The sequence below is a fragment of the Protopterus annectens genome, chromosome 11.part0, assembly GCF_019279795.1.
Source record: "Protopterus annectens isolate FY-2018-M chromosome 11.part0, PAN1.0, whole genome shotgun sequence".
In the NCBI taxonomy this organism is placed as follows: Eukaryota; Metazoa; Chordata; order Ceratodontiformes; family Protopteridae; genus Protopterus; species Protopterus annectens.
This window is the reverse complement of record NC_056745.1, coordinates 504063653-504077248: the sequence shown is the minus strand read 5'-3', so window position 1 is coordinate 504077248 and position 13596 is coordinate 504063653. Positions and strand designations below refer to the sequence as shown.

At 40.1% G+C, this 13596-nt stretch overlaps 1 protein-coding gene across 3 annotated transcripts in view; it reads left to right on the top strand.

Moving 5' to 3' along the window:
- Positions 1–13596, top strand: part of LOC122815473 (RAB3A interacting protein) — a 1760500-nt gene that overhangs the window by 1593059 nt on the left and 153845 nt on the right. The gene's annotated exons all lie outside the window — the stretch shown is intronic.

Below are 13596 nucleotides of genomic sequence, written 5' to 3'. Positions count from 1 at the left end.
ACCTCCCTGGATACTGGATCCTCTTCAGGATCTGATCTCCCATCCTTCGGGGCTTCCTCTTCAAATATTTGCAGCCTTCGTTTAACTTCATGGTTTCACCAATTCCAGTGATCTTGAAACAGCCCAGGCTGGCATCCCCCATCAGCCATATTATCCTAGCCTCCTAGAAACCCTCCACCAGAAAAGTTTGCAGTAGTAAATGGAAAAGGTTTTCTATATGGGCTAAGAGCAGGAATCTGAATCATTTTTCTGTCTCTGTTTCAGAAATCCTTTTGTTCTTGTCCTCACTTTTCCAGCCAGGGGTAAGTTTCTCTGCTGTTAAGCTCCAGTTGGCGGCAATTTCTAATTTTCATGAAAACAGTGAATCTACATTCTCTTCCAGACTTTGCAAAGCATTCAGAAAGGTGTTTTCCTTCTAAGACTGCCTATTAAGGATCCCTCACCTCATTGGGACTTAAACTTAGTGCAGCAGTCACTGACTAAAAGTCCTTTTGAACCTGCCAGTTCATGCGATTTCAAATTCTTGTCACAGAAAGCAGCCTTCCTGTTTGCCATAACTTTGTCTATGGTTTTTGAACTTGCAAGCTCTTTCCATTGCTCCTCCATATATGATCTTTCACAAGGACAGATTATCTCTTAGGACGAATCCCTCTTTTTTGTCAGTGTTGCCTCTGAATTCAATCTAAACCAATATATTCAATTACCAGTGTTCTTTCCTAATTATTCCAACAAACGAGAGTACATTCTACTTACTTTGGATGTACCCAGGCAATTATTCCACCAAAGGAGAGTATATTCTACATACTTTGGATGTACCCCAGCAATTACAATTTTATCTACACAGGACCAAAGGGTTTCATAAATCAGATCAGCTCTTTGTGGCTTTTTCCCGGAACAGACGTGGCCTCCCAGTTTCTAAGGTGACTATTTCTAAATTGATCTCTAGCTGCATTTCTACAGTCTACAACAACAGGCATCTTGAGGTTCCGGGAATAATTAGAACTCATTCTGCTAGGTCCATGGCTACTTCCTCAGTGTTTAAGGCCAAACTCTATTGATGACATTTGTGCTGCTGCCACTTGGTCTAATCCTCACACCTTTATATGTCATTACAAGCTGGATTTGGTTTTCCTTTGGTTCCACAGTGCTCTGGCATGTCCTTCCTTGAGGCCTCCCAGGATGTATGGTAGCTGGGGACTCTGACCCTTCTGTGAGGTATAATGACACAGATAACAGATAGAGGTATGTACTTACCATAACTTGGCATCTGTGTTAATCTATGTCATTATTCCTCACATTTTTCTCCCATCATTCCCCTTCCTTGTTGGATTTTCTGAGGAAGTTGGAGTGTTGTGGTTAGGGCTTATTTCTCCTTTCTATTTTTGATGAGTAGCTTTTCTAGCATTGTTAGCAAACTCGATCTGAGGGTTAGAGGGCAGCAGGGGATTATGGGAGAGGAAGGAGTGTGAGCCTTGGGACTGTCTGATAATTTGCCGGCTTGGATCTGATATCTGATCCAATACCCTTCTGTGAGGAATAATGACATAGGATAACACAGATGCCAAGTTATGTTAAGTACATAACTTTTGTGTTCTTGTTCCTTCACCGTCTGAAGCAGAATATAATGATTTATGGTACAACACTTTGCTATTTACAGAACAGTTAATATAGCCCTGTATTAATGTGTGTATAGGTAGTTATAATAAGGATGACTTTTGGCAGTATAATTTCTTATATATGAGAATTAGCTTCAGACAGATATCTACCCTTCTGACCAGACTTCAGAGCTGTCAGACATCTTCCCAAGTTGAGGATGTCAGGAGGATGCTCTGCTGTAAAGAAGACAGCGGCCCATGTCATAATGAGGACTTTTTGCCACAGGGCACTTAGTCATCTATCTTTCAGCTCCATTTTGGTGACTTCCAGAGAACTACAAGGAACTTAACATTATTTTTTCTTTGGATTTCTTATACAAATTATTATTATTGCTATTTCGTATTGTGATCATGGCCCTGGCCCTTTGACTGTACTTGGGGCCTCTCTTCAGTTGCCCATGATGTCACTAGGAAAGATCTAAAGTGTGTTTGCAAATTACCCCCAAAAGATTGCCATGTTCGTTGTCTCTTTTGTTAAGAGTCTGTTGGTAGCACCATACCACTTTTAACAATAAACTCATGTTGATTTGAATCCAAACACTAGGGGCTACCTGCAGCACAACAAACTTCATGCAATGAGCCACATCTCCTCCAGCTAGTGAACCATCGATTTGTGAAGTAGTACGAGAGAGAAAAAATGTCATTCCCAAGAAAACGAAGAGACAAAAACCTTATCATGGGGCTGTGGATTCTAGTGAGGCACAGCCTTCTCCACCCCCAATCCCAAGTCCTCCCAGTTCATTGCACCCATCTTAGTCCTTGCAGAGGCATGATTTTTGATTCCAGCATCAAAGCAAGGCCTGACCTCAGCAGTTTTTGTAACTGCACCACTGCTGAATGCTATTTATCTAGTGGCTTTACAGGGTTCATTAGAAAGTGTTTGTCACACAAGGAGTAAAGGTTAATGTACACATTAATACCAGCACAGTGAAAATGGAAATTCTCCAAGATACTGCAGTCTCAGTACTAGTGATCACACAAACGAGTTTGTGTTTTTATTTATTTGTGTATTTATGTTTTACTAACTGGATTTTTTTTGACTGGGTAATAGACTTCTGTTAACACTTTCTGGTTAGTTGACATGCTCAGAATTGCACTGTAGGCAAATAGAGCCTGATGGCAGTTAACTTGGTTCCACGGGATGAAGCTCATTAACAAATCTTTGCCTTAATCCTGTGCACTGTCAGGCATTTGTGTGACAAATGGCTACATTGTTGCCATCTGCACAGGTGTACTAGTGTAGTATAGGTAAATAACTGTTCCCAGTAACCCTTAGCTTCACAAGGCAGTCCTACTGTTTCAGATGAGCATTCAGATATGTCAAGTGAGGCTTTTTATTGTGGCTTTTCATGCTACCAACTCTTATTTTGCCAGTAATAATATCTACCAGTGGATTTCCTCCCTTCCAGCCCGTGCCTCCGTTTCTGGTTTTTTTTTCTCCCCAAGTTGTAGAAAGTTTGTAGAAGAATGCATGGTTGCCTGGCAGTGAGCGTTAACCTATCCTTCATCCACCTTGGATATGATTCCACCTGCCAAAAGAAAGAGAGAGCATTCCCATACAGAGATATCCAGTTCAGACCTCTGACATGAGAAGGACACCTTGACTTAGGTTGTGATAAATGATGAATTATTCCCACCTGAATTAAGGAACCTGTTATCTAAAATTGAGTTCAAAAAGGCCTATTCTGAATACATGCACAAGACAACTGAGCGTAAATGCTTTAGTAACAATGGATGTTGTTTATGTTTCACTGTTGCAGTCATCACATTTGAGATATCCCTGCCAAGATAGCCCTCGGCCGGCCCGAATACCAGAGGCTTAGTATTTCTGCGTCAGCTGCTGTTGCTTGAGGACTGACGTAAGGTCGTCAGTAGTATAAATTAAGGCAGCCAACACCATTACATCAGTCTTTCTTGCTGTGGAGCCCGAAGCAGAAGCAGTTTGTATGAGTGCCGGTCGGCCGCTAGTTTTCATCTCTGAATTGAAGTTGAAGTCTTCTAAAGCTAAGTACCCCATTGGGGATCCTTTTTTCTTGCACTAACCAATGTCAGAAAAAGTTAACAATTATTTTGCCTGTGAAAAGCAAATACCACACCGAGACTTCCACTTTTACTGCATCGCTTGTTTAGGCCCAGACCATGACGTCCCCCATTGTCGCTTCTGTGCTTTGTTCAATGCCAGAACTATCCGTCATCAGGCCCTTATTGTAGCCAGATATTTTTGTTTACAGTCTTCAAATTCCGATATGGCATTGGTAAGCCATCCGACAGCAGATCTTCCAAAAACATGTAAAGATAAAGACAGAGACAGACCACACAGGTCCAGTCCTACTGACGGTGCTTTTGTTAAGCTAGTCAATCAGTCCTCCTGTACTCAGTGAGGAGCTTTCGCAGCCCCTGATGCCCGCTTCTGTTGATTCGCACACCCGCTGCCGAGACCCTTTCGGAGACCGGTATGCCACAAAACCCTTCTTCGACTAAGGATCCTGCGTTCGTCTCTACCTTAGATGGGTCCGGAGCCGCTGAGCAGGCACCAGCTTCAGAGGAAGTCCTTTGCGCTACCGAATCTCAACACCAACCGACATCTTAATTGGCGACTACTGTTCTTTCAAAAACAACTGAGTTTCTTAGGCCCAGGGTTCGAACCACACCCAAGAAACCGACGACCCACTCTCAGATGCCTGCTACCTTGCCTCAGTCTCAAATGCTCAAAGTGGCGGAAGACCTTATCATGCTGATCAGGGGAAGCCAAGCTATTTTGTCTGAACAATAGTCAGATGAGTCTGATGCATCTGACTATGAAGACATGCAACCCCTCTCCACTTATGAGGATTCTAATGCAGAGGACTCCATTCCTTCAGCCTCTCCCCCAGAGGATGTTTCCTTTGGGGAAACCCTGCTTACTTTAAGGGAGTATTTCCAGTGGGAGAGTCAGGACTACCCTCAGTCTAAAAAGAGACTCATGGAATTTTTAGATCTCCCACAACAGAGACCATTGGCCATCCCCCCAGTCCTGGATGTTGTGGATGATGTTTTTCTTGAATCCAGCTGGACTCCTGATGCCCTACATCCTGCTCGCAGAAAGCCAGACAGGCACTATAGAGTCCCTGACACACAAATATCTTTTTAAAAATCCAACAGCTGACCCTGAGGTCATTTCTCAAGGGCCAAGAGGGATTAAAGCAACCTCTGCTAAGAATCCCACACCCTCAGACAGGGATTCCTGAGCTTTGGACAGATGGGGTAAAAAAGTATATACTTCAGCTACTCTTGCCATCAGTGCACTAAATTGTCAGTTCCATATGCTGAAATTTCAGCAACGTACCCTGGAACTACTTAAACAAAAAATGTCTTCCCTTCCTGCTTGGACAGAATCTAAAGATTTACAAGACTTGATGCATTCTGCAAGCCAAGTAACTAAACGCACTTTGCACTGTGCCTTTGATGCCCTAGAAGCTTCTTGCAGGGCAGCAGTCGCTGGATCTGTCATTAGAAGACATGCATGGCTTAAGGAACAACCCCTGCCAGACCATGTCAAATCTAAATTGTTGGATGCCCCTTTGCACAAAGATAACTTATTTGGCACTAAGGCAGAAAAGGTGTTAAAAAAGATGGAAGAAAAAGCAAAATCTATGCAAACAGTTCAGGATTTCTTACAAGTCCAGCCCCCTAGGTTCAGCAGGCATTGTCCCTGCAAGCACTGGTCCTTCCCTGCTCCAAGTAAGCCAGCCCAGCCTAGGCACCATGGAAACGGTCCACCCAGACAGCAGCCCCAGGAAATGTAGAGATCTAAGCAGTGGACTACCTCCACTTCAAAACCAGGGAGTTCTAAGCCACCCCCTTATGGTAAGAACTCACAATGACTCGCCTCCTCCCCCCTCTACCCACCTTCACTTATCCTAGGAGGAAAACTTTAATTTCACTCAAGCACCTGAGCCCCTCACAAAGAGGATTACCGGCCTCAAACAGATGCCCTATGCAGACCGTCTCAAAAAGCTTCAGATGTACTCCGTCGCATATCGCCTACTCAGTGGCGATCTCTGCCTAACATACGAAGCTATGTCAAACCCAGAGCTGATGGACATGCTCCACTTAAAGAAATCCCAATCCCTCCGAGCTACACACTCTAGGGACCTAAACCTTGTCACCAAAATAAACAGAACATTCTGGAGAGAGAGATTCCTGTCCCAGAGACTTCCATTACTCTGGAACAAACTACCTATTTATATCAAACAAAGCTCCTCATTAGCACTGTTTAAGAAATATCTTGATGATTGGATGGGAAATAGGAAATTCACCCCGGGATCACCTCTGGGGCTCTGCTCGACAGGGGCACAGGAAAATAATTTTCTTGGGTGGCAAAAGTAAGGGTACCTTTTGGCTAGGCTTATATAGGCCCTAGGGCCAATAGCCTAGTACCTACCTATAAACGTATTCACTAGTTTGAATATACTGTGAGGCATTCTGTTTTTTCTAGTTGTTTTTTCCTTATTTAGTACTGCTTAATACCTGTAATTCCTACCCTGCTGTATTGCTTTTGTCATTATTAACATTACTTTGTCCCACTGATATAATGAAAGCAACCCTTAGTAGGTACTGCTCATTAACTTCACCGAATTATGCCTTCCTCACTCATAAAAATGGCATGACTGGTGTTCCAATCTGTTTCTAGTAGTGGTTATTTTTAATAAATAGTCTTGAGATCTTTTGGGGACCATTCATCTTGGTCTAAAGTCTAACATTCATAATTGTAAATATAAGAACAGTTTAAGAAAAGAAAAAAAATAGATTTGAGACAGATTTACCTTAAATTTTTGCATGCAACTTCTTAAAGTTACAAGCCCCATAATGGAGTCATTTCCTCTATTTGTCCTTTTACTGTTGCTATTGAGGTAGAGGAGGGTAGAGGAGAGAAAACAGTTAACAAATGCATTATACCTGTAAGCTATACTTCGAGTCCATGGTATCCATTTTAGGAGCCATCCTTTCATAGTCTCCTTCATTTTCATTTTTCTTGACCATTTCAAAGCTGTCACACTACTCTTCTCACATCTTGAATGATCTGTGCTTTTCTTTCAGACTCTCTTTCTTTTAAGTAAATGTAAAGTCACTCTATTCTTAATACGGCCACCCATCTCACAAAGTTTGCGAACCTTCATTTCACTGTCCTGTTGTTCTCCTCTCCAGTTCACAGGTCATTGTAGTGTGTCAAGCAGTTCTTTTGGTTCTGTAAATGTTTAGGAATGCCCATGCATAAAAAGTATTAGACTGGCTGAGTACAGCATATTCCACCGCAGTCCCTGCTGCTTACATAGTTTAATTGTTTCTAGAAACCCCCCCCCCCAAAAAAAAAAAGAAATTGCTACTGGTCTGAAATGAATAGGCCTTGCCAGTGTACAGTCTCTTAGCTGCTTGTAAGATTTTGTCAGGTATCTATACCTCAGTTAATTTCCATTCTCCGAGTTCAGTATTATTAGTCTTGGTCTTCCTACACCTTCCCTTTTAGACTCTTGATCTTTTTAGTTGCAAACCTCTAATATGTTTCAAATTTCTTGATATGCTTATTAACATACATCCCAAAGTGGGCATTGCACTCAGCAATGGGTCTTATCAAAGTGGAGTACAAAGAGATGAGGGCTTCTTTTGATCTGGATAAAATACCTTTTACTGTAAGCTGTGCAATGTAAAAAGATTTCCTAACCACTGTTGCAAGCTGATGGTCGAATGCAAGGGAGCTATCCACCCATGTACCCAGGTCTGTCAAGAATTTTCATTTTGAATTGTTGTGTTGTCTAAACTATAAACTGAACCTAGGGCATACTTACCAAATGCTACAGTGTTGCAGTTTTTATTGAGCTTGAACCCATTTTTAGTACATCAGCGATTGACAAGTGTAGCTTATGTTAAAGTGCATCTGTGTCAGATGGGGACTTAATGATGACTCCCAGCGTACAATCATCCACAGACTTTGTCAACCAGAGAACCTCATTTGATAATTGGTGATCTGCGATGTAGATGAACAGCAGAGGTCCAAGCACAAATTACTGCAGAACTCCACTGGTATGATATCAGTTTAACATATGCTGTATAGAGAGCTTGTCCACAGTCTGTACCATGAGTAACCCTCTCAAAGCAGTTTACATGATTTATTAGACAGGATCTATCCTTGACAAAAGTTAATTTGCTGGGGGTCAAGTTTGATAAGAATTTTGATATTATAGTTAATTAGGTCTGTTGTAGTATGCCCCATGGCTTTACACATAATACACACACACAATCAAATATGTCATATGTGGGCAAGAATACCCTTCTAGCCTGCCTATATATCAAAACAATTATTCCCATACTAAGTGTCCAGTTTTTTACAAGTATGTAAACCAGTGCTTGCCTTAAGGTAATTTGGTAGTCTTATTTCATGCATCAGCTACTCTGTCCAAGAACCAGTACGTACACTTTTCATTCCTGTAAAAACTTCTGCATAGGTTGTCTGATGATTTTCTACTACTTTTGATAACCCCAAACATTCACAGAGGTAGTTGTCTCTAAATGTCCTATATACCTAAATAAGATCTCTTCTTAAATGTCCATATGAGAAAGTGTACGAGTTCATGTATTTTAGTATTTCATATTAATGTACAATTTCACATCCTTGGATGCCCTTGGTATATTTCCACTGTAATGTTTCCAGTTTACTCATGTTTGTTTTCTTATAAGGATTCTGTATTGTTATTCCATACTCAAGTTTGTGTCTAATGTAACTAACAAGCAATGATTTCATCATTTTTGAGTTCCTAGACTTTAAATATCTTTTATACAGTCTACAGTTTATAACCATCATTAAACAATTAGTTGATATGATTAGAAAAACTCAGATGGGTATACTCATATTCTAAGGTCCACAAATAAATCTAAAATTTCAGTCACTGTATGCTGTATTAAATATTCACCTTTCAAGTTAATTCTAATAAATCTCATATGCTTAGTTTTTTATCTGTTTTTCAGCGTATTTTTCTCCTTTGCCCAAATGGTCAGTTTATTCAAGTTCTTTTGCAGACATGTTCTATCTGTAACACACATAATCAGTTCACCCATTTTCAAGTCATCTTACTACAGACTGTAGAACATCTGAGGTGAAAAAGGTAGATCTGAAAGATACAATCTAAATGACCCAGGACAGAGCCTGGTTGGACAGCCTCACCATAACCATGAATTTTACCTATTCGACTGCAGTATGATACTTAAAATGTCCTATTTGTAAGCCGTCAGCTGTCTGTCTTATCAAGAGTACATCAATACCTAGTTCTTCTAATTTATTGATCAGTGTTTTATGTATGACCCTATCAAATGCTTAAGTTAAATATATATAAATTACATCACAATATATTATATTGTTATAGAACATCATGTTATAGGTGATAATAGATCTATTTTCAGTATATGCTTGATGATATGATTTCAAGTCCCAGCCTTTCCAATTCTGACAATAATTTATTCAGTATAACAGTATCCATTATTGTAATATTATAAGTCTGTATAACTCTGGGTTTGTCCTACATCCCTTTCACTTAGACATACCTCTCATCCCGGAAACATCAAAAATCTGGACAAAGGCCCATGAAAATAGGTACAAATCTGTATGCTTGTTAGCATAAAATTTGCATACATACTTATGTAACCACGACCGCTCAAATGGAATTATGCAATATCAACTGTCAAACACAAATTGAAGAGCAGACAACCAAAATATGGCCCCAGAGACCCATACCCTGTAGTAAATGGTAACCATTTTCTTTTAAATGTGTAGCAATGATGTTCACTGGGAAGGGAGACGATTATGAACCCTAAGATTTTGTTTTCAGTGACTTGCAGTACATGGATTTTATGATAAAAGTAGGACATTTAATGGTTGGCAATATTCTAATCTTAGCAAAAGAATATTATAGTTGGCTAGGACTTCCAAAAGTTATTCTTCATGGCCTACTGATCAGTGGCATAACTACAGTTTGTGCTGCCTGGGGCTGTCTTTGTCACCCCCCCCCTCACAAAATCATGGTCGAATGGAGCCTTCCCATATACAACTCTCCCCCCTGCAGCCATTCCAATGTCCCATTACTTGGCTATTTCACCCCATTTACTATAAACACTGTAATGTGCATACTGCTTTACTTCTACGATGATTTGGATTTCATTTAAAAGTTTTATTTTACATTTTACTGCACAAACACTAATAGACATCTGGTAAACAAAGCAATGCAGTCTCACAATTAAAATAGACTTAGCATTGAAACTTCTCTGCCCTTGAAACTCACATTCAAAGAAATTACATCTGGCCAGTGGCAGATAAAGATTAACTTTGGGCTGTTTCCAAATCATAGGCCCCTTGCACATGAAACATACATGTGTTCTTTGATACACCTTCCTGATTGTATTTTATTGTTTTGAACATTTTTCCAGTAAACAATGAAATAAAATGCATGCAGCAATAATGACAAACTGCCCAATTCAGAACATTTCCTTCGTAAGTCTACTCAAACTTCTACAATCCACTAGTATCATTAAATATGCACAATCTCTGCAGAAGTAAAAGTCATCTATTTCTACATTAAAGAGATCTGTAACTAATGAAGAGGTTGCTGCTAGCAAACAACCTTATATTTCATTGTTTCATCTACAAATAAAGTGCCTGTTGCCCTTGAGGAATAAATTCCCTATGTTACATTAAAAAATGATAAGCTAGTAATATTGCAATAGGGAATGGATGGCAAACTGATAACAGGTTCATTGTTACTAGTTATCACCACCAAAGAGGACATTTGCAGGATTACAGCATCCACCCCATTTAAAAGTAAAACACAGTAGTATCAGCAATGCATTTACATAGTGGGAGTAGAACCCACAGCCTTCTGCATCAAAAGCAAGTATTCAACATGTTATGCTATTAGCAATGCAAGCAGACTCAGCATCATAAGCAGTATTAAACTTCTCTACCCCTGAATCCCAGCTCCTTGTAAAAATCTACTCGACTGTCTCTCAACTTTGCACCACAAGAAATCTGAAAAAAGACAAAATTTATTGGGGGGGGGGGGGACAAAAGCCCAAAGAACATTGACACATTTTAAACATTGCTTGTATAATCTTGGAAAGTTGCTAGAAATTAAAGTCTTGTTTTACCACCATGCATTTCACTGCCAAAGTCTTGAATCAGGACCCTGTGCACTATAGTCAAAGCAACGTATCACTATGCCAAATCCGCTGTTTCCTGAAAGATAGTAAGAATGAAACTTAAATGACCATCATTTATTGAATTCCATTCTCACCCTAGCTCTCTCAACCTCTTACCACAAAACACCTGGACAAAATCAATAATGGGGGGAATACAGCCCCCACACATATTCAGTGATTTTACTTCCTTAGTTCTCAACTTTTTAGCACAAAAAAACTGAACAAAGCCAATAATGGAGGAATACAGCCCTAAAATATGGACAGTTTTCAAATATTGATCTTATAAACTTAGAGCATTGCTAGAGTAAAAGGTTTTGTGTTACTATGTATTTTCTGAAGAATATTACTGCTGAAATTCAAATGCCTGTCATTATTTAGTGAATTGAATCCTTCACTGATTTGCCATAAAAATCCAGGAAACCACTCATTTTATGAGGAACAGAACAAACATATGAGGCAGAAATCCTGATGTTTTTTAGAATTGGTGGTGGGGTAGGGAATTCAGGCTGTGTGTTTGTGTGTGTGTGTGTGTGTGTTTGCAGCATGCTGATCATGAGCAGACAGCTTGGGCGGAGGACTGGTAACTATTACAAACACAGGCATTGTCTGATATTGTCCATTGTTACATATGCTCTTTGATGCAGATTAATTAAATCAGTCAAGTGCTGCAAACTGTAGAGTGACAGCCTTTGATGACAAATAAGTCTTTCTTGTTCCACTCAGTATTTCTGTGTTCCCTTTCTTCTGACTGAGCTGTCAGTTTGAGATAGCCAGTATAAAAATTATCCTACTCTCACTAGAATTGCATCATGTCTGATATGCCTGCATATGAAGTGTCTTGTTTTTTTTTTTTTTAACATACTGCCTACCCACTGGCATTACTTAATGATTGCTACTCTAACACTTATTAAAATATCCCCTCAACTGTTCACATCTGTCTTCATATCATACTGGAAGTACAGACGTATTGTTTGCTTCTGAATAGTGCATGCTTCTTCAACTGTCTGCTTAACTGAAAGTTCAAGTTGCCTAGCTTATTATCAGCTCTACCTTTTACTGAGAAATCTTTATGCCTGTTCTGTGCATATTTGGTGCTCTTCACTGTTAAAGACAGAAGAAAGCACTGTACCAGATGTTCACTCCTTCTCTGTGAATGCTAGCTTTCTGATATTGTATCTGCCTACCTTACATAAATGTACACACACACACATAGACATAGGCACAGGCGCGCGCACACACACACACACACACACACACACACACACACACACACACACACACACACACACACACACACACACACCTTGTAATGATGAACTTACCTCTCTGGCTTAAGTTCTACATCCCTGCTTCCAGCATATCCCAGCTTAAGTTCTTCATCTGCTGTTGCTTGCAAATAATTTGTCCCTCATCTACTTCTCAAGTGTTCAGTTTGGAAACCTGAACTGCAAAATTGATAGCTACCTAATCGGAACAAGACAGAGAGAGAGGAAAATAAACATTGTCTATACCGCAAGTGGAATATGCTACCCAACAACTCAATTATGTTTATTTGAAAGTCCATCTAAAAAATGTCGACATCACTCTCAAGCAGCTTCATAAACCATATTTTACCAAAAAGAGCACTAAAACTACAGAGTTTTCTGAATGATGGGTGACTTAAGCGTACTAATACTCGACTATTAATAATAGCTCTCTACGCTTAGCATTACAATTGTAATCGGCAGAAACAAAAAATATCAATGCTTTCCGTTACGTGAACCATTCATTTAGTTGGGGGGTCAACCAAAAGAGCAAGAAAATACATTAGAAAGCAGAAACATGCTATTTATTCCCATAGGTGTCCTTTAATAACAAGAAAGGATGGCGAATCGGGACAGGATAAGGAGGTCGATAGCTGGCAGAGGTGAGGGCATACCACTACGAGATTAATTAGATATGCAGGCAAGAGATACTGTCTGGAAGAGAAAGGATAGTGACACTTGTCACAAGACTACCATACAAAAGCAACTACCAACAAAGTAAGGAGGAGAAAATACATCAGAATCGGAGCCAAAAAATTGACCCCTACTGATGATATAAAATAAGCCGTATTTAACAGTTCCTATAATTGTATGGTTGTACTTCTGCCATAATGCAACAAAAACTGTATAAAACTGTTGCTGCAACAAATCACATTCTAGCAATCACGTTTGCAAACCAGAGCAGCATTTCGACTGTTCTGATAAAAGCCAACAGCTATGGATGAAGTGCCATCACAGTACGCCTTTGGATAATTTCAAGAAACCTGTAGCACATTTACTACTTACCCGGGTAGGTGTGCAGCTTTTCGTTTTCAGTCTACCATCTCTCCATCTTCGGGATGAATTCTGGCCACATGGGTCCACATCCTCTCCCATGTCTCTCTGCTGCTTGCAAATAATTAAGTTCTTCAACCCCTGCTTCCAAGTTCCAGCATGTCCCTGCTGCTTACAAATAAATACAATTGTAACGGCTCACAAATACCCGCACTTGTAACGGTTCGCAAATACCGGCTCAATTCCAACAGGCTGGCAGGCTAACAGTGCTGACGTAATCGCACACGTGATGACGTCAGGTCAAAAGGCGAAAAATTCAAAACCAGAGCTGGGAAAATCGGAACTTAAGGAGTGCCATTCGGGAATTGTGGTACCCCATTATTTAGACCTCAAAACCGGTAAAAGTCGAGAAATTCGGTACG